Consider the following 20,717-nt stretch of genomic DNA (forward strand, 5'->3'; position numbering starts at 1 on the left):
TTTTGTTGGTGATAACTGACAAATAAGTCGAGATATATAATCGGAAAGACATTATGCGTGAAATAAGTACCGACCAAGAAACACCAAAAGCGGTTTAATGTGGGACGTACAGTTATGAATTCAAAATTTCACAAAACTGTAACCCACATTAAAATCACTGATAAGAAAATTACGTCACATATTCAGTCCTTCGGCAGAGAGGCCGCGTGTTTAGTGTTTACAAACGGAGCCTGATAAATGTATTTCCGTATTTTGGTGGAGTTAACTGATATCTATTTTGTTTGAAAGATGCTCTATTAAATAATATTATTTCAGGTTCAACATATGTGTGTAGTTGGTCACTGTTATATTACAAATTGTTGACTATCATAGGAAGGTGTACATAGAAATATGATTATGTCATAATTACTTAAAAACAGTGAGCCGTTATGAACGAATTAAATTTATCTTGATTTCTATTTGGACAATAAGTGAACCCGTTGGATTCAGCTGATTCTAAATCGTCATTTGTAAACGCGTCTCTCTAAGTGTATTTAAAGCGTTAAAAGGAGAGACTTTAGCTTTCAGTGCTCCTACGAGGAAGTGATTTGCTGTGGTGAAACGTCTACGACATCAGTATTGGAAGACACGTAACGAGTTACGTTTCTTAGTGAGTTTTTCTACAAATCGAGAATGTTTCTCTTCTTAGTGAACTTTAATCAAAGAACGATCTGGAATTTTTAACGACCAGGTACAGGAAATAAAATGAATATTGAATACAAGCTTTAATGCGTAGGGGTAGTAACATACTCTTAATGTTTTTAATAAAAGTCTGCGAGTAAAACGTTCCTAGTGATTATTTGAAAATTTCCTGTCGGAGAAAGTATGAGAACATGAGCTTCGTTTGCTGCACGTAGCTAAGGATGAATAGAAATTTTGTTTCTTATTATTCACTTACTTATTATCTCTTTCACAAACACAAAAGCATCACATTTTAAGAAAGTGTAAAATACCAGATAAGAGAAGGAAGGTAAATAATAAGTAACTATTATTAAAAAATGGTGAAGGAGGACGAGGTGGCCGAGAGGTTAAGGCGATGGACTGCTAATCCATTGGGCAATGCCCGCGTGGGTTCGAATCCCATCCTCGTCGCACGTTCGGAGATACTTTTATAAAAATGTAGGTGATAAACGAAAAGCGAAGTTCATTAACCATTTACTGTTAATTTCCAAAATGAAATACACGTTAAACAAGATGCAACAAAGCATTTTCAACGAAAAAGAAAGACGCTGTCAAATTCGACATTACGTTTTTGAACATATTTCTTCGGTTGTGTTATTACTTAAATATGTCTAGTTATCGTGTTGTTTTAATAACGATTAACGTCCAATTGAGTTACACATATTTCTGTATCAGGTGGTCCTGTGGTTTGAAACGATGTCATTAGTTCACTACTAATTAGCGTAGGAATGGGGCGGATACACAAAACTTGCAACACAAACTCTTATACACATTAAAGAACCAAATATAAAATCTTCAAACGGATTTGAGATACACCAGAAGGTGATAAAGACACACGAACCAAACAACAAGGCAGAAAGCCAATTGAAAACATCAAGCGAGCATATACTGAATATTCACAAACAAACATTTCTCAGTCTCACTGACTGTCCGACTTTGATAAGAGCTCCTGGCGATGAAACTCACCAAAGTCTCAAGTGCACCAAATAGACGAATTACATGATAATGCTACCGTAAAAAAAGTTTATTACATTATTTATCAACCACTGGTAGTTAACAAACCACAACGAAAAATACATCATCCATTGACTTTTCATCCCATTTACAGCACACGTGCACACTTCAAATATGCACACACACCATAAGCGAAGAATATGTTCTCAAACACGCTGCTATTTGCACGTAACGTAAAATTACGACGCACACCCACAATAATGTTATACATATTGTATACGGAAACAAACGATTGAAAAACGCATAAATCGATGGGCTCGGTATGATGACAGCTCAAGACAATGAGAACAAAATATGTAAAGAAATTGAAAGTGTAGGAATGAGTGCATCACAAATTGAGGAATCAAAGTGGGAAAAGGCATTTTGTAATAAAGCTTCCTATGTACAACCTCACACGTGAATAGTCCAATAGCCGCTCTGTGCCTTCTTCGCTTTTCTGGGTTCATGATATTACACAGTTTACGGGTACGTACAAAAGTGTTTCTGTGATATTTCTAATTTTGAAAGGGGAGTAACTAAGCGACGATGTTTAAACACTGAAAACACTTTGGGTGTTATTCACCGCATTTTAATTCACCTACAAAGCTAACGTACGAAATCCTGTTGACTTTTCACGCCATTACAAGAGAAGTGACCAGAAGTTACGACTCTTCACGAATGTCTCGTTCTTCAAGCGTCGTATAAATATACCTTATAGTACACGTACTGCCTCCAAAATTTCGAATTCGAGGAGTCTCTAATCATTATATGACAAGCAAAAGAACGTTTAATAAGTTTAATTCATATGACTTAATGTTTTCACAACTGGTAAAATAAACGAAGATTGGCAAAGACACGATGTGGGACACGTTCCACCGTTAAGTTGTACAAAGAAACTTTTATTACACCATGCTTATTCCTTCCTTTTAAAAACACCTTTTATGTAACCATTCGTACACTTTCATTACTTTTTAAACATCTTTTCCACTTTTCATAAATTTAACTGACCCTATGCATAAATTCAAGCCGAACAATGATATTAAAAGGTATTCACAAAATCTAATAAATTATACAATTTTCCTATATTCATTCGAACAGAAAGTGAATACCAGTGCTGTAAGTAAAATGAAACTTACATAGGTAGTAGGACCAAATCAACCTTCTGCACGCGCAGTTTGTTGGTAACACGAGCCATAGATAAGCTATATTTCACTTCTCTTTTTGAACGTACGTTAAAACAATCCGTCACACATTTTCTGTGAATGTACGATGCCTGAGTGTTTGTGAACGCAATAAATTTCAAGGCAACTGATTTATGGCATCTCCATATTTTTAGAGTTTCTCTCACTTTCTCTCTGTATGAAAGAAAACAACTGAAACTGTGTTTGACAGAGAAACATATTTAACTTTTACATTTTTTTAATTGTTTTTCAAATTAACTACACTTTTACTTTCTCTTTTAATCAATGAAGGAGCTTCACTTTGTGTTAATATTAGTCTCAGGTGCAAAGTTGTATTAGGAAAACGTACAAATTTAAAGATAATGTTTAAAAAAGGCCTACTCTAATATTAATGTGAACTGTCGGTCTTACGTTTTCACTACAACTCGAACTAGGAGTAAGCCCGAACATTGTAAGATATTCCCCATTCTGATATAAAGACAGCAGATTTATAAATAACAAAACTATTAAGAGAAAAGAGTTGCCGTTGCATCAGTATTGGTTAGACTAAGCAAACAACACTTGAAGTTTCTAGCTGAAGTTTTTAAAACAATCTTAAGAGTGGACGGTTTTTCTTTGCAAACTTTTCAAGAGATATTTAATAAATTTCATGAAAATATCCTAACCGAAGAGCGTTTAACGTCACGTCATATCATCTTAAGCTACTGGCATAAATAACGATTCTTGATGTCGGAATGATGACAAGAAAAATATAAATTTCATGACGGTTTTAGAAAGAAAGTAGCAAGCACTGTTTGAGAAAGAAATATCTACCATCATACATTTTAAAGAATCTTGTTGGTATTGTAAAGTTAGGTGTGTTCCGTATAAAATCGTTGCGAATTTAAAGCTAATGTGTGTTGCTAGCGAGTATCACTTTCTCATTTTTTATTGTGATTTGTTGGTGATAACTGACAAATAAGTCGAGATATATAATCGGAAAGACATTATGCGTGAAATAAGTACCGACCAAGAAACACCCAAAAGCGGTTTAATGTGGGACGTACAGTTATGAATTCAAAATTTCACAAAACTGTAACCCACATTAAAATCACTGATAAGAAAATTACGTCACATATTCAGTCCTTCGGCAGAGAGGCCGCGTGTTTAGTGTTTACAAACGGAGCCTGATAAATGTATTTCCGTATTTTGGTGGAGGTAACTGATATCTATTTTGTTTGAAAGATGCTCTATTAAATAATATTATTTCAGGTTCAACATATGTGTGTAGTTGGTCACTGTTATATTACAAATTGTTGACTATCATAGGAAGGTGTACATAGAAATATGATTATGTCATAATTACTTAAAAACAGTGAGCCGTTATGAACGAATTAAATTTATCTTGATTTCTATTTGGACAATAAGTGAACCCGTTGGATTCAGCTGATTCTAAATCGTCATTTGTAAACGCGTCTCTCTCTAAGTGTATTTAAAGCGTTAAAAGAAGAGGCTTTAGCTCTCTCAGTGCTCCTACGAGGAAGTGATTTGCTGTGGTGAAACGTCTACGACATCAGTATTGGAAGACACGTAACGAGTTACGTTTCTTAGTGAGTTTTTCTCTACAAATCGAGAATGTTTCTCTTCTTAGTGAACTTTAATCAAAGAACGATCTGGAATTTTAACGACCAGTTACAGGAAATAAAATGAATATTGAATACAAGCTTTAATGCGTAGGGGTAGTAACATACTCTTAATGTTTTTTAATAAAAGTCTGCGAGTAAAACGTTCCTAGTGATTATTTGAAAATTTCCTGTCGGAGAAAGTATGAGAACATGAGCTTCGATTGCTGCACGTAGCTAAGGATTAATAGAAATTTTGTTTCTTATTATTCACTTACTTATTATCTCTTTCACAAACACAAAAGCATCACATTTTAAGAAAGTGTAAAATACCAGATAAGAGAATGAAGGTAAATAATAAGTAACTATTATTAAAAAATGGTGAAGGAGGACGAGGTGGCCGAGAGGTTAAGGCGGTGGACTGCTAATCCATTGGGCAATGCCCGCGTCGGTTCGAATCCCATCCTCGTCGCACGTTCGGAGATACTTTTATAGAAATGTAGGTGATAAACGAAAAGCGAAGTTCTTTAACCATTTACTGTTAATTTCCAAAATGAAATACACGTTAAACAAGATGCAACAAAGCATTTTCAACGAAAAAAGAAAGACGCTGTCAAATTCGACATTACGTTTTTGAACATATTTCTTCGGTTGTGTTATTACTTAAATATGTCTAGTTATCGTGTTGTTTTAATAACGATTAACGTCCAATTGAGTTACACATATTTCTGTATCAGGTGGTCCTGTGGTTTGAAACGATGTCATTAGTTCACTACTAATTAGCGTAGGAATGGGGCGGATACACAAAACTTGCAACACAAACTCTTATACACATTAAAGAACCAAATATAAAATCTTCAAACGGATTTGAGATACACCAGAAGGTGATAAAGACACACGAACCAAACAACAAGGCAGAAAGCCAATTGAAAACATCAAGCGAGCATATACTGAATATTCACAAACAAACATTTCTCAGTCTCACTGACTGTCCGACTTTGATAAGAGCTCCTAGCGATGAAACTCACCAAAGTCTCAAGTGCACCAAATAGACGAATTACATGATAATGCTACCGTAAAAAGTTTATTACATTATTTATCAACCACTGGTAGTTAACAAACCACAACGAAAAATACATCATCCATTGACTTTTCATCCCATTCACAGCACACGTGCACACTTCAAATATGCACACACACCATAAGCGAAGAATATGTTCTCAAACACGCTGCTATTTGCACGTAACGTAAAATTACGACGCACACCCACAATAATGTTATACATATTGTATACGGAAACAAACGATTGAAAACGCATAAATCGTTGGGCTCGGTATGAAGACAGCTCAAGACAATGAGAACAAAATATGTAAAGAAATTGAAAGTGTAGGAATGAGTGCATCACAAATTGAGGAATCAAAGTGGAAAAGGCATTTTGTAATAAAGCTTCCTATGTACAACCTCACACGTGAATACTCCCAATAGCCGCTCTGTGCCTTCTTCGCTTTTCTGGGTTCATGATATTACACATTTTACGGGTACGTACAAAAGTGTTTCTGTGATATTTCTAATTTTGAAAGGAGAGTAACTAAGCGACGATGTTTAAACACTGAAAACACTTTGGGTGTTATTCACCGCATTTTAATTCACCTACAAAGCTAACGTACGAAATCCTGTTGACTTTTCACGCCATTACAAGAGAAGTGACCAGAAGTTACGACTCTTCACGAATGTCTCGTTCTTCAAGCGTCGTATAAATATACCTTATAGTACACGTACTGCCTCCAAAATTTCGAATTCGAGGAGTCTCTAATCATTATATGACAAGCAAAAGAACGTTTAATAAGTTTAATTCATATGACTTAATGTTTTCACAACTGGTAAAATAAACGAAGATTGGCAAAGACACGATGTGGGACACGTTCCACCGTTAAGTTGTACAAAGAAACTTTTATTACACCATGCTTATTCCTGCCTTTAAAAACACCTTTTTGTAACCATTCGTACACTTTCATTTCTTTTTAAACATCTTTTCCACTTTTCATAAATTTAACTGACCCTATGCATAAATTCAAGCCGAACAATGATATTAAAAGGTATTCACAAAATCTAATAAATTATACAATTTTCCTATATTCATTCGAACAGAAAGTGAATACCAGTGCTGTAAGTAAAATGAAACTTAGATAGGTAGTAGGGCCAAATCAACCTTCTGCACGCGCAGTTTGTTGGTAACACGAGCCATAGATAAGCTTTATTTCACTTCTCTTTTTGAACGTACGTTAAAACAATCCGTCACACATTTTCTGTGAATGTACGATGCCTGAGTGTTTGTGAACGCAATAAATTTCAAGGCAACTGATTTATGGCATCTCCATATTTTAGAGTTTCTCTCACTTTCTCTCTGTATGAAAGAAAACAACTGAAACTGTGTTTGACAGAGAAACATATTTAACTTTTACATTTTTTAATTGTTTTCAAATTAACTACACTTTTACTTTCTCTTTAATCAATGAAGGAGCTTCACTTTGTGTTAATATTAGTCTCAGGTGCAAAGTTGTATTAGGAAAACGTACAAATTTAAAGATAATGTTTAAAAAGGCCTACTCAAATATTAATGTGAACTGTCGGTCTTACGTTTTCACTACAACTCGAAGTAGGAGTAAGCCCGAACATTGTAAGATATTCCCCATTCTGATATAAAGACAGCAGATTTATAAATAACAAAACTATTAAGAGAAAAGAGTTGCCGTTGCATCAGTATTGGTTAGACTAAGCAAACAACACTTGAAGTTTCTAGCTGAAGTTTTTAAAACAATCGTAAGAGTGGACGGTTTTTCTTTGCAAACTTTTCAAGAGATATTTAATAAATTTCATGAAAATATCCTAACCGAAGAGCGTTTAACGTCACGTCATATCATCTTAAGCTACTGGCATAAATAACGATTCTTGATGTCGGAATGATGACAAGAAAAATATAAATTTCATGACGGTTTTAGAAAGAAAGTAGCAAGCACTGTTTGAGAAAGAAATATCTACCATCATACATTTTAAAGAATCTTGTTGGTATTGTAAAGTTAGGTGTGTTCCGTATAAAATCGTTGCGAATTTAAAGCTAATGTGTGTTGCTAGCGAGTATCACTTTCTCATTTTTTATTGTGATTTGTTGGTGATAACTGACAAATAAGTCGAGATATATAATCGGAAAGACATTATGCGTGAAATAAGTACCGACCAAGAAACACCCAAAGCGGTTTAATGTGGGACGTACAGTTATGAATTCAAAATTTCACAAAACTGTAACCCACATTAAAATCACTGATAAGAAAATTACGTCACATATTCAGTCCTTCGGCAGAGAGGCCGCGTGTTTAGTGTTTACAAACGGAGCCTGATAAATGTATTTCCGTATTTTGGTGGAGGTAACTGATATCTATTTTGTTTGAAAGATGCTCTATTAAATAATATTATTTCAGGTTCAACATATGTGTGTAGTTGGTCACTGTTATATTACAAATTGTTGACTATCATAGGAAGGTGTACATAGAAATATGATTATGTCATAATTACTTAAAAACAGTGAGCCGTTATGAACGAATAAAATTTATCTTGATTTCTATTTGGACAATAAGTGAACCCGTTGGATTCAGCTGATTCTAAATTGTCATTTGTAAACGCGTCTCTCTCTAAGTGTATTTAAAGCGTTAAAAGAAGAGGCTTTAGCTCTCTCAGTGCTCCTACGAGGTAGTGATTTGCTGTGGTGAAACGTCTACGACATCAGTATTGGAAGACACGTAACGAGTTACGTTTCTTAGTGAGTTTTTCTCTACAAATCGAGAATGTTTCTCTTTCTTAGTGAACTTTAATCAAAGAACGATGTGGAATTTTTAACGACCAGTTACAGGAAATAAAATGAATATTGAATACAAGCTTTAATGCGTAGGGGTAGTAACATACTCTTAATGTTTTAATAAAAGTCTGCGAGTAAAACGTTCCTAGTGATTATTTGAAAATTTCCTGTCGGAGAAAGTATGAGAACATGAGCTTCGTTTGCTGCACGTAGCTAAGGATGAATAGAAATTTTGTTTCTTATTATTCACTTACTTATTATCTCTTTCACAAACACAAAAGCATCACATTTTAAGAAAGTGTAAAATACCAGATAAGAGAAGGAAGGTAAATAATAAGTAACTATTATTAAAAATGGTGAAGGAGGACGAGGTGGCCGAGAGGTTAAGGCGGTGGACTGCTAATCCATTGGGCAATGCCCGCGTCGGTTCGAATCCCATCCTCGTCGCACGTTCTGAGATACTTTTATAGAAATGTAGGTGATAAACGAAAAGCGAAGTTCTTTAACCATTTACTGTTAATTTCCAAAATGAAATACACGTTAAACAAGATGCAACAAAGCATTTTCAACGAAAAGAAAGACGCTGTCAAATTCGACATTACGTTTTGAACATATTTCTTCGGTTGTGTTATTACTTAAATATGTCTAGTTATCGTGTTGTTTTAATAACGATTAACGTCCAATTGAGTTACACATATTTCTGTATCAGGTGGTCCTGTGGTTTGAAACGATGTCATTAGTTCACTACTAATTAGCGTAGGAATGGGGCGGATACACAAAACTTGCAACACAAACTCTTATACACATTAAAGAACCAAATATAAAATCTTCAAACGGATTTGAGATACACCAGAAGGTGATAAAGACACACGAACCAAACAACAAGTCAGAAAGCCAATTGAAAACATCAAGCGAGCATATACTGAATATTCACAAACAAACATTTCTCAGTCTCACTGACTGTCCGACTTTGATAAGAGCTCCTGGCGATGAAACTCACCAAAGTCTCAAGTGCACCAAATAGACGAATTACATGATAATGCTACCGTAAAAAAGTTTATTACATTATTTATCAACCACTGGTAGTTAACAAACCACAACGAAAAATACATCATCCATTGACTTTTCATCCCATTCACAGCACACGTGCACACTTCAAATATGCACACACACCATAAGCGAAGAATATGTTCTCAAACACGCTGCTATTTGCACGTAACGTAAAATTACGACGCACACCCACAATAATGTTATACATATTGTATACGGAAACAAACGATTGAAAAACGCATAAATCGTTGGGCTCGGTATGATGACAGCTCAAGACAATGAGAACAAAATATGTAAAGAAATTGAAAGTGTAGGAATGAGTGCATCACAAATTGAGGAATCAAAGTGGGAAAAGGCATTTTGTAATAAAGCTTCCTATGTACAACCTCACACGTGAATAGGCCCAATAGCCGCTCTGTGCCTTCTTCGCTTTTCTGGGTTCATGATATTACACAGTTTACGGGTACGTACAAAAGTGTTTCTGTGATATTTCTAATTTTGAAAGGAGAGTAACTAAGCGACGATGTTTAAACACTGAAAACACTTTGGGTGTTATTCACCGCATTTTAATTCACCTACAAAGCTAACGTACGAAATCCTGTTGACTTTTCACGCCATTACAAGAGAAGTGACCAGAAGTTACGACTCTTCACGAATGTCTCGTTCTTCAAGCGTCGTATAAATATACCTTATAGTACACGTACTGCCTCCAAAATTTCGAATTCGAGGAGTCTCTAATCATTATATGACAAGCAAAAGAACGTTTAATAAGTTTAATTCATATGACTTAATGTTTTCACAACTGGTAAAATAAACGAAGATTGGCAAAGACACGATGTGGGACACGTTCCACCGTTAAGTTGTACAAAGAAACTTTTATTACACCATGCTTATTCCTGCCTTTTAAAAACACCTTTTTTTATGTAACCATTCGTACACTTTCATTTCTTTTTAAACATCTTTTCCACTTTTCATAAATTTAACTGACCCTATGCATAAATTCAAGCCGAACAATGATATTAAAAGGTATTCACAAAATCTAATAAATTATACAATTTTCCTATATTCATTCGAACAGAAAGTGAATACCAGTGCTGTAAGTAAAATGAAACTTAGATAGGTAGTAGGGCCAAATCAACCTTCTGCACGCGCAGTTTGTTGGTAACACGAGCCATAGATAAGCTTTATTTCACTTCTCTTTTTGAACGTACGTTAAAACAATCCGTCACACATTTTCTGTGAATGTACGATGCCTGAGTGTTTGTGAACGCAATAAATTTCAAGGCAACTGATTTATGGCATCTCCATATTTTTAGAGTTTCTCTCACTTTCTCTCTGTATGAAAGAAAACAACTGAAACTGTGTTTGACAGAGAAACATATTTAACTTTTACATTTTTTAATTGTTTTCAAATTAACTACACTTTTACTTTCTCTTTAATCAATGAAGGAGCTTCACTTTGTGTTAATATTAGTCTCAGGTGCAAAGTTGTATTAGGAAAACGTACAAATTTAAAGATAATGTTTAAAAAGGCCTACTCAAATATTAATGTGAACTGTCGGTCTTACGTTTTCACTACAACTCGAACTAGGAGTAAGCCCGAACATTGTAAGATATTCCCCATTCTGATATAAAGACAGCAGATTTATAAATAACAAAACTATTAAGAGAAAAGAGTTGCCGTTGCATCAGTATTGGTTAGACTAAGCAAACAACACTTGAAGTTTCTAGCTGAAGTTTTTAAAACAATCTTAAGAGTGGACGGTTTTTCTTTGCAAACTTTTCAAGAGATATTTAATAAATTTCATGAAAATATCCTAACCGAAGAGCGTTTAACGTCACGTCATATCATCTTAAGCTACTGGCATAAATAACGATTCTTGATGTCGGAATGATGACAAGAAAAATATAAATTTCATGACGGTTTTAGAAAGAAAGTAGCAAGCACTGTTTGAGAAAGAAATATCTACCATCATACATTTTAAAGAATCTTGTTGGTATTGTAAAGTTAGGTGTGTTCCGTATAAAATCGTTGCGAATTTAAAGCTAATGTGTGTTGCTAGCGAGTATCACTTTCTCATTTTTTATTGTGATTTGTTGGTGATAACTGACAAATAAGTCGAGATATATAATCGGAAAGACATTATGCGTGAAATAAGTACCGACCAAGAAACACCCAAAAGCGGTTTAATGTGGGACGTACAGTTATGAATTCAAAATTTCACAAAACTGTAACCCACATTAAAATCACTGATAAGAAAATTACGTCACATATTCAGTCCTTCGGCAGAGAGGCCGCGTGTTTAGTGTTTACAAACGGAGCCTGATAAATGTATTTCCGTATTTTGGTGGAGGTAACTGATATCTATTTTGTTTGAAAGATGCTCTATTAAATAATATTATTTCAGGTTCAACATATGTGTGTAGTTGGTCACTGTTATATTACAAATTGTTGACTATCATAGGAAGGTGTACATAGAAATATGATTATGTCATAATTACTTAAAAACAGTGAGCCGTTATGAACGAATAAAATTTATCTTGATTTCTATTTGGACAATAAGTGAACCCGTTGGATTCAGCTGATTCTAAATTGTCATTTGTAAACGCGTCTCTCTCTAAGTGTATTTAAAGTGTTAAAAGGAGAGACTTTAGCTTTCTCAGTGCTCCTACGAGGAAGTGATTTGCTGTGGTGAAACGTCTACGACATCAGTATTGGAAGACACGTAACGAGTTACGTTTCTTAGTGAGTTTTTCTCCACAAATCGAGAATGTTTCTCTTCTTAGTGAACTTTAATCAAAGAACGATGTGGAATTTTAACGACCAGGTACAGGAAATAAAATGAATATTGAATACAAGCTTTAATGCGTAGGGGTAGTAACATACTCTTAATGTTTTAATAAAAGTCTGCGAGTAAAACGTTCCTAGTGATTATTTGAAAATTTCCTGTCGGAGAAAGTATGAGAACATGAGCTTCGATTGCTGCACGTAGCTAAGGATTAATAGAAATTTTGTTTCTTATTATTCACTTACTTATTATCTCTTTCACAAACACAAAAGCATCACATTTTAAGAAAGTGTAAAATACCAGATAAGAGAAGGAAGGTAAATAATAAGTAACTATTATTAAAAAATGGTGAAGGAGGACGAGGTGGCCGAGAGGTTAAGGCGATGGACTGCTAATCCATTGGGCAATGCCCGCGTGGGTTCGAATCCCATCCTCGTCGCACGTTCGGAGATACTTTTATAGAAATGTAGGTGATAAACGAAAAGCGAAGTTCTTTAACCATTTACTGTTAATTTCCAAAATGAAATACATGTTAAACAAGATGCAACAAAGCATTTTCAACGAAAAAGAAAGACGCTGTCAAATTCGACATTACGTTTTTGAACATATTTCTTCGGTTGTGTTATTACTTAAATATGTCTAGTTATCGTGTTGTTTTAATAACGATTAACGTCCAATTGAGTTACACATATTTCTGTATCAGGTGGTCCTGTGGTTTGAAACGATGTCATTAGTTCACTACTAATTAGCGTAGGAATGGGGCGGATACACAAAACTTGCAACACAAACTCTTATACACATTAAAGAACCAAATATAAAATCTTCAAACGGATTTGAGATACACCAGAAGGTGATAAAGACACACGAACCAAACAAGAAGTCAGAAAGCCAAATGAAAACATCAAGCGAGCATATACTAAATATTCACAAACAAACATTTCTCAGTCTCACTGACTGTCCGACTTTGATAAGAGCTCCTGGCGATGAAACTCACCAAACTCTCAAGTGCACCAAATAGACGAATTACATGATAATGCTACCGTAAAAAAGTTTATTACATTATTTATCAACCACTGGTAGTTAACAAACCACAAAGAAAAATACATCATCCATTGACTTTTCATCCCATTTACAGCACACGTGCACACTTCAAATATGCACACACACCATAAGCGAAGAATATGTTCTCAAACACGCTGCTATTTGCACGTAACGTAAAATTACGACGCACACCCACAATAATGTTATACATATTGTATACGGAAACAAACGATTGAAAAACGCATAAATCGTTGGGCACGGTATGAAGACAGCTCAAGACAATGAGAAAAAAATATGTAAAGAAATTGAAAGTGTAGGAATGAGTGCATCACAAATTGAGGAATTAAAGTGGGAAAAGGCATTTTCTAATAAAGCTTCCTATGTGCAACCTCACACGTGAATACGCCCAATAGCCGCTCTGTGCCTTCTTCGCTTTTCTGGGTTCATGATATTACACATTTTACGGGTACGTACAAAAGTGTTTCTGTGATATTTCTAATTTTGAAAGGAGAGTAACTAAGCGACGATGTTTAAACACTGAAAACACTTTGGGTGTTATTCACCGCATTTTAATTCACCTACAAAGCTAACGTACGAAATCCTGTTGACTTTTCACGCCATTACAAGAGAAGCGACCAGAAGTTACGACTCTTCACGAATGTCTCGTTCTTCAAGCGTCGTATAAATATACCTTATAGTACACGTACTGCCTCCAAAATTTCGAATTCGAGGAGTCTCTAATCATTATATGACAAGCAAAAGAACGTTTAATAAGTTTAATTCATATGACTTAATGTTTTCACAACTGGTAAAATAAACGAAGATTGGCAAAGACACGATGTGGGACACGTTCCACCGTTAAGTTGTACAAAGAAACTTTTATTACACCATGCTTATTCCTGCCTTTTAAAAACACCTTTTTTTATGTAACCATTCGTACACTTTCATTACTTTTTAAACATCTTTTCCACTTTTCATAAATTTAACTGACCCTATGCATAAATTCAAGCCGAACAATGATATTAAAAGGTATTCACAAAATCTAATAAATTATACAATTTTCCTATATTCATTCGAACAGAAAGTGAATACCAGTGCTGTAAGTAAAATGAAACTTAGATAGGTAGTAGGGCCAAATCAACCTTCTGCACGCGCAGTTTGTTGGTAACACGAGCCATAGATAAGCTTTATTTCACTTCTCTTTTTGAACGTACGTTAAAACAATCCGTCACACATTTTCTGTGAATGTACGATGCCTGAGTGTTTGTGAACGCAATAAATTTCAAGGCAACTGATTTATGGCATCTCCATATTTTAGAGTTTCTCTCACTTTCTCTCTGTATGAAAGAAAACAACTGAAACTGTGTTTGACAGAGAAACATATTTAACTTTTACATTTTTTTAATTGTTTTTCAAATTAACTACACTTTTACTTTCTCTTTTAATCAATGAAGGAGCTTCACTTTGTGTTAATATTAGTCTCAGGTGCAAAGTTGTATTAGGAAAACGTACAAATTTAAAGATAATGTTTGAAAAAGGCCTACTCAAATATTAATGTGAACTCTCGGTCTTACGTTTTCACTACAACTCGAAGTAGGAGTAAGCGCGAACATTGTAAGATATTCCCATTCTGATATAAAGACAGCAGATTTATAAATAACAAAACTATTAAGAGAAAAGAGTTGCCGTTGCATCAGTATTGGTTAGACTAAGCAAACAACACTTGAAGTTTCTAGCTGAAGTTTTAAAACAATCGTAAGAGTGGACGGTTTTCTTTGCAAACTTTTCAAGAGATATTTAATAAATTTCATGAAAATATCCTAACCGAAGAGCGTTTAACGTCACGTCATATCATCTTAAGCTACTGGCATAAATAACGATTCTTGATGTCGGAATGATGACAAGAAAAATATAAATTTCATGACGGTTTTAGAAAGAAAGTAGCAAGCACTGTTTGAGAAAGAAATATCTACCATCATACATTTTAAAGAATCTTGTTGGTATTGTAAAGTTAGGTGTGTTCCGTATAAAATCGTTGCGAATTTAAAGCTAATGTGTGTTGCTAGCGAGTATCACTTTCTCATTTTTTATTGTGATTTGTTGGTGATAACTGACAAATAAGTCGAGATATATAATCGGAAAGACATTATGTGTGAAATAAGTACCGACCAAGAAACACCCAACAGCGGTTTAATGTGGGACGTACAGTTATGAATTCAAAATTTCACAAAACTGTAACCCACATTAAAATCACTGATAAGAAAATTACGTCACATATTCAGTCCTTCGGCAGAGAGGCCGCGTGTTTAGTGTTTACAAACGGAGCCTGATAAATGTATTTCCGTATTTTGGTGGAGGTAACTGATATCTATTTTGTTTGAAAGATGCTCTATTAAATAATATTATTTCAGGTTCAACATATGTGTGTAGTTGGTCACTGTTATATTACAAATTGTTGACTATCATAGGAAGGTGTACATAGAAATATGATTATGTCATAATTACTTAAAAACAGTGAGCCGTTATGAACGAATTAAATTTATCTTGATTTCTATTTGGACAATAAGTGAACCCGTTGGATTCAGCTGATTCTAAATTGTCATTTGTAAACGCGTCTCTCTCTAAGTGTATTTAAAGCGTTAAAAGGAGAGGCTTTAGCTCTCTCAGTGCTCCTACGAGGAAGTGATTTGCTGTGGTGAAACGTCTACGACATCAGTATTGGAAGACACGTAACGAGTTACGTTTCTTAGTGAGTTTTTCTCTACAAATCGAGAATGTTTCTCTTCTTAGTGAACTTTAATCAAAGAACGATGTGGAATTTTTAACGACCAGTTACAGGAAATAAAATGAATATTGAATACAAGCTTTAATGCGTAGGGGTAGTAACATACTCTTAATGTTTTTAATAAAAGTCTGCGAGTAAAACGTTCCTAGTGATTATTTGAAAATTTCCTGTCGGAGAAAGTATGAGAACATGAGCTTCGATTGCTGCACGTAGCTAAGGATGAATAGAAATTTTGTTTCTTATTATTCACTTACTTATTATCTCTTTCACAAACACAAAAGCATCACATTTTAAGAAAGTGTAAAATACCAGATAAGAGAAGGAAGGTAAATAATAAGTAACTATTATTAAAAAATGGTGAAGGAGGACGAGGTGGCCGAGAGGTTAAGGCGATGGACTGCTAATCCATTGGGCAATGCCCGCGTGGGTTCGAATCCCATCCTCGTCGCACGTTCGGAGATACTTTTATAGAAATGTAGGTGATAAACGAAAAGCGAAGTTCTTTAACCATTTACTGTTAATTTCCAAAATGAAATACACGTTAAACAAGATGCAACAAAGCATTTTCAACGAAAAAGAAAGACGCTGTCAAATTCGACATTACGTTTTTGAACATATTTCTTCGGTTGTGTTATTACTTAAATATGTCTAGTTATCGTGTTGTTTTAATAACGATTAACGTCCAATTGAGTTACACATATTTCTGTATCAGGTGGTCCTGTGGTTTGAAACGATGTCATTAGTTCACTACTAATTAGCGTAGGAATGGGGCGGATACACAAAACTTGCAACACAAACTCTTATACACATTAAAGAACCAAATATAAAATCTTCAAACGGATTTGAGATACACCAGAAGGTGATAAAGACACACGAACCAAACAACAAGTCAGAAAGCCAAATGAAAACATCAAGCAAGCATATACTAAATATTCACAAACAAACATTTCTCAGTCTCACTGACTGTCCGACTTTGATAAGAGCTCCTGGCGATGAAACTCACCAAACTCTCAAGTGCACCAAATAGACGAATTACATGATAATGCTACCGTAAAAAAGTTTATTACATTATTTATCAACCACTGGTAGTTAACAAACCACAACGAAAAATACATCATCCATTGACTTTTCATCCCATTCACAGCACACGTGCACACTTCAAATATGCACACACACCATAAGCGAAGAATATGTTCTCAAACACGCTGCTATTTGCACGTAACGTAAAATTACGACGCACACCCACAATAATGTTATACATATTGTATACGGAAACAAACGATTGAAAAACGCATAAATCGTTGGGCACGGTATGAAGACAGCTCAAGACAATGAGAACAAAATATGTAAAGAAACTGAAAGTGTAGGAATGAGTGCATCACAAATTGAGGAATCAAAGTGGGAAAAGGCATTTTGTAATAAAGCTTCCTATGTACAATCTCACACGTGAATACGCCCAATAGCCGCTCTGTGCCTTCTTCGCTTTTCTGGGTTCATGATATTACACAGTTTACGGGTACGTACAAAAGTGTTTCTGTGATATTTCTAATTTTGAAAGGAGAGTAACTAAGCGACGATGTTTAAACACTGAAAACACTTTGGGTGTTATTCACCGCATTTTAATTCACCTACAAAGCTAACGTACGAAATCCTGTTGACTTTTCACGCCATTACAAGAGAAGCGACCAGAAGTTACGACTCTTCACGAATGTCTCGTTCTTCAAGCGTCGTATAAATATACCTTATAGTACACGTACTGCCTCCAAAATTTCGAATTCGAGGAGTCTCTAATCATTATATGACAAGCAAAAGAACGTTTAATAAGTTTAATTCATATGACTTAATGTTTTCACAACTGGTAAAATAAACGAAGATTGGCAAAGACACGATGTGGGACACGTTCCACCGTTAAGTTGTACAAAGAAACTTTTATTACACCATGCTTATTCCTGCCTTTTAAAAACACCTTTTTTATGTAACCATTCGTACACTTTCATTTCTTTTTAAACATCTTTTCCACTTTTCATAAATTTAACTGACTCTATGCATAAATTCAAGCCGAACAATGATATTAAAAGGTATTCACAAAATCTAATAAATTATACAATTTTCCTATATTCATTCGAACAGAAAGTGAATACCAGTGCTGTAAGTAAAATGAAACTTAGATAGGTAGTAGGGCCAAATCAACCTTCTGCACGCGCAGTTTGTTGGTAACACGAGCCATAGATAAGCTTTATTTCACTTCTCTTTTTGAACGTACGTTAAAACAATCCGTCACACATTTTCTGTGAATGTACGATGCCTGAGTGTTTGTGAACGCAATAAATTTCAAGGCAACTGATTTATGGCATCTCCATATTTTTAGAGTTTCTCTCACTTTCTCTCTGTATGAAAGAAAACAACTGAAACTGTGTTTGACAGAGAAACATATTTAACTTTTACATTTTTTTAATTGTTTTCAAATTAACTACACTTTTACTTTCTCTTTTAATCAATGAAGGAGCTTCACTTTGTGTTAATATTAGTCTCAGGTGCAAAGTTGTATTAGGAAAACGTACAAATTTAAAGATAATGTTTGAAAAAGGCCTACTCAAATATTAATGTGAACTCTCGGTCTTACGTTTTCACTACAACTCGAAGTAGGAGTAAGCGCGAACATTGTAAGATATTCCCCATTCTGATATAAAGACAGCAGATTTATAAATAACAAAACTATTAAGAGAAAAGAGTTGCCGTTGCATCAGTATTGGTTAGACTAAGCAAACAACACTTGAAGTTTCTAGCTGAAGTTTTTAAAACAATCGTAAGAGTGGACGGTTTTTCTTTGCAAACTTTTCAAGAGATATTTAATAAATTTCATGAAAATATCCTAACCGAAGAGCGTTTAACGTCACGTCATATCATCTTAAGCTACTGGCATAAATAACGATTTTTGATGTCGGAATGATGACAAGAAAAATATAAATTTCATGACGGTTTTATAAAGAAAGTATCAAGCACTGTTTGAGAAAGAAATATCTACCATCATACATTTTAAAGAATTTTGTTGGTATTGTAAAGTTAGTTGTGTTCCGTATAATATCGTTGCGAATTTAAAGCTAATGTGTGTTGCTAGCGAGTATCACTTTCTCATTTTTTATTGTGATTTGTTGGTGATAACTGACAAATAAGTCGAGATATATAATCGGAAAGACATTATGTGTGAAATAAGTACCGACCAAGAAACACCCAAAAGCGGTTTAATGTGGGACGTACAGTTATGAATTCAAAATTTCACAAAACTGTAACCCACATTAAAATCACTGATAAGAAAATTACGTCACATATTCAGTCTTTCGGCAGAGAGGCCGCGTGTTTAGTGTTTACAAACGGAGCCTGATAAATGTATTTCCGTATTTTGGTGGAGGTAACTGATATCTATTTTGTTTGAAAGATGCTCTATTAAATAATATTATTTCAGGTTCAACATATGTGTGTAGTTGGTCACTGTTATATTACAAATTGTTGACTATCATAGGAAGGTGTACATAGAAATATGATTATGTCAGAATTACTTAAAAAACAGTGAGCCGTTATGAACGAATTAAATTTATCTTGATTTCTATTTGGACAATAAGTGAACCCGTTGGATTCAGCTGATTCTAAATTGTCATTTGTAAACGCGTCTCTCTCTAAGTGTATTTAAAGCGTTAAAAGGAGAGACTTTAGCTTTCTCAGTGCTCCTACGAGGAAGTGATTTGCTGTGGTGAAACGTCTACGACATCAGTATTGGAAGACACGTAACGAGTTACGTTTCTTAGTGAGTTTTTCTCTACAAATCGAGAATGTTTCTCTTTCTTAGTGAACTTTAATCAAAGAACGATGTGGAATTTTTAACGACCAGTTACAGGAAATAAAATGAATATTGAATACAAGCTTTAATGCGTAGGGGTAGTAACATACTCTTAATGTTTTTAATAAAGGTCTGCGAGTAAAACGTTCCTAGTGATTATTTGAAAATTTCCTGTCGGAGAAAGTATGAGAACATGAGCTTCGTTTGCTGCACGTAGCTAAGGATGAATAGAAATTTTGTTTCTTATTATTCACTTACTTATTATCTCTTTCACAAACACAAAAGCATCACATTTTAAGAAAGTGTAAAATACCAGATAAGAGAAGGAAGGTAAATAATAAGTAACTATTATTAAAAAATGGTGAAGGAGGACGAGGTGGCCGAGAGGTTAAGGCGATGGACTGCTAATCCATTGGGCAATGCCCGCGTGGGTTCGAATCCCATCCTCGTCGCACGTTCGGAGATACTTTTATAAAAATGTAGGTGATAAACGAAAAGCGAAGTTCTTTAACCATTTACTGTTAATTTCCAAAATGAAATACACGTTAAACAAGATGCAACAAAGCATTTTCAACGAAAAGAAAGACGCTGTCAAATTCGACATTACGTTTTTTGAACATATTTCTTCGGTTGTGTTATTACTTAAATATGTCTAGTTATCGTGTTGTTTTAATAACGATTAACGTCCAATTGAGTTACACATATTTCTGTATCAGGTGGTCCTGTGGTTTGAAACGATGTCATTAGTTCACTACTAATTAGCGTAGGAATGGGGCGGATACACAAAACTTGCAACACAAACTCTTATACACATTAAAGAACCAAATATAAAATCTTCAAACGGATTTGAGATACACCAGAAGGTGATAAAG

At 34.6% G+C, this 20,717-nt stretch overlaps 6 non-coding genes across 6 annotated transcripts; all 6 read left to right on the forward strand.

The window, feature by feature from the left end:
• Positions 1–1,049: 1,049 nt before the first annotated feature.
• On the forward strand, positions 1,050–1,131 carry TRNAS-GCU (transfer RNA serine (anticodon GCU)). The gene has a single exon. It is a non-coding gene; the product is annotated as a tRNA-Ser (tRNA).
• A 3,754-nt stretch (positions 1,132–4,885) lies between these two features.
• Positions 4,886–4,967, forward strand: TRNAS-GCU (transfer RNA serine (anticodon GCU)). Its single transcript has one exon. It is a non-coding gene; the product is annotated as a tRNA-Ser (tRNA).
• A 3,743-nt stretch (positions 4,968–8,710) lies between these two features.
• On the forward strand, positions 8,711–8,792 carry TRNAS-GCU (transfer RNA serine (anticodon GCU)). Its single transcript has one exon. It is a non-coding gene; the product is annotated as a tRNA-Ser (tRNA).
• Positions 8,793–12,541: 3,749 nt separating this feature from the next.
• On the forward strand, positions 12,542–12,623 carry TRNAS-GCU (transfer RNA serine (anticodon GCU)). Its single transcript has one exon. It is a non-coding gene; the product is annotated as a tRNA-Ser (tRNA).
• A 3,753-nt stretch (positions 12,624–16,376) lies between these two features.
• On the forward strand, positions 16,377–16,458 carry TRNAS-GCU (transfer RNA serine (anticodon GCU)). Its single transcript has one exon. It is a non-coding gene; the product is annotated as a tRNA-Ser (tRNA).
• Positions 16,459–20,215: 3,757 nt separating this feature from the next.
• Positions 20,216–20,297, forward strand: TRNAS-GCU (transfer RNA serine (anticodon GCU)). Its single transcript has one exon. It is a non-coding gene; the product is annotated as a tRNA-Ser (tRNA).
• Positions 20,298–20,717: the final 420 nt, after the last annotated feature.

Source organism: Tachypleus tridentatus, unplaced genomic scaffold (assembly GCF_004210375.1).
Source record: "Tachypleus tridentatus isolate NWPU-2018 unplaced genomic scaffold, ASM421037v1 Hic_cluster_2, whole genome shotgun sequence".
In the NCBI taxonomy this organism is placed as follows: domain Eukaryota; kingdom Metazoa; phylum Arthropoda; class Merostomata; order Xiphosura; family Limulidae; genus Tachypleus; species Tachypleus tridentatus.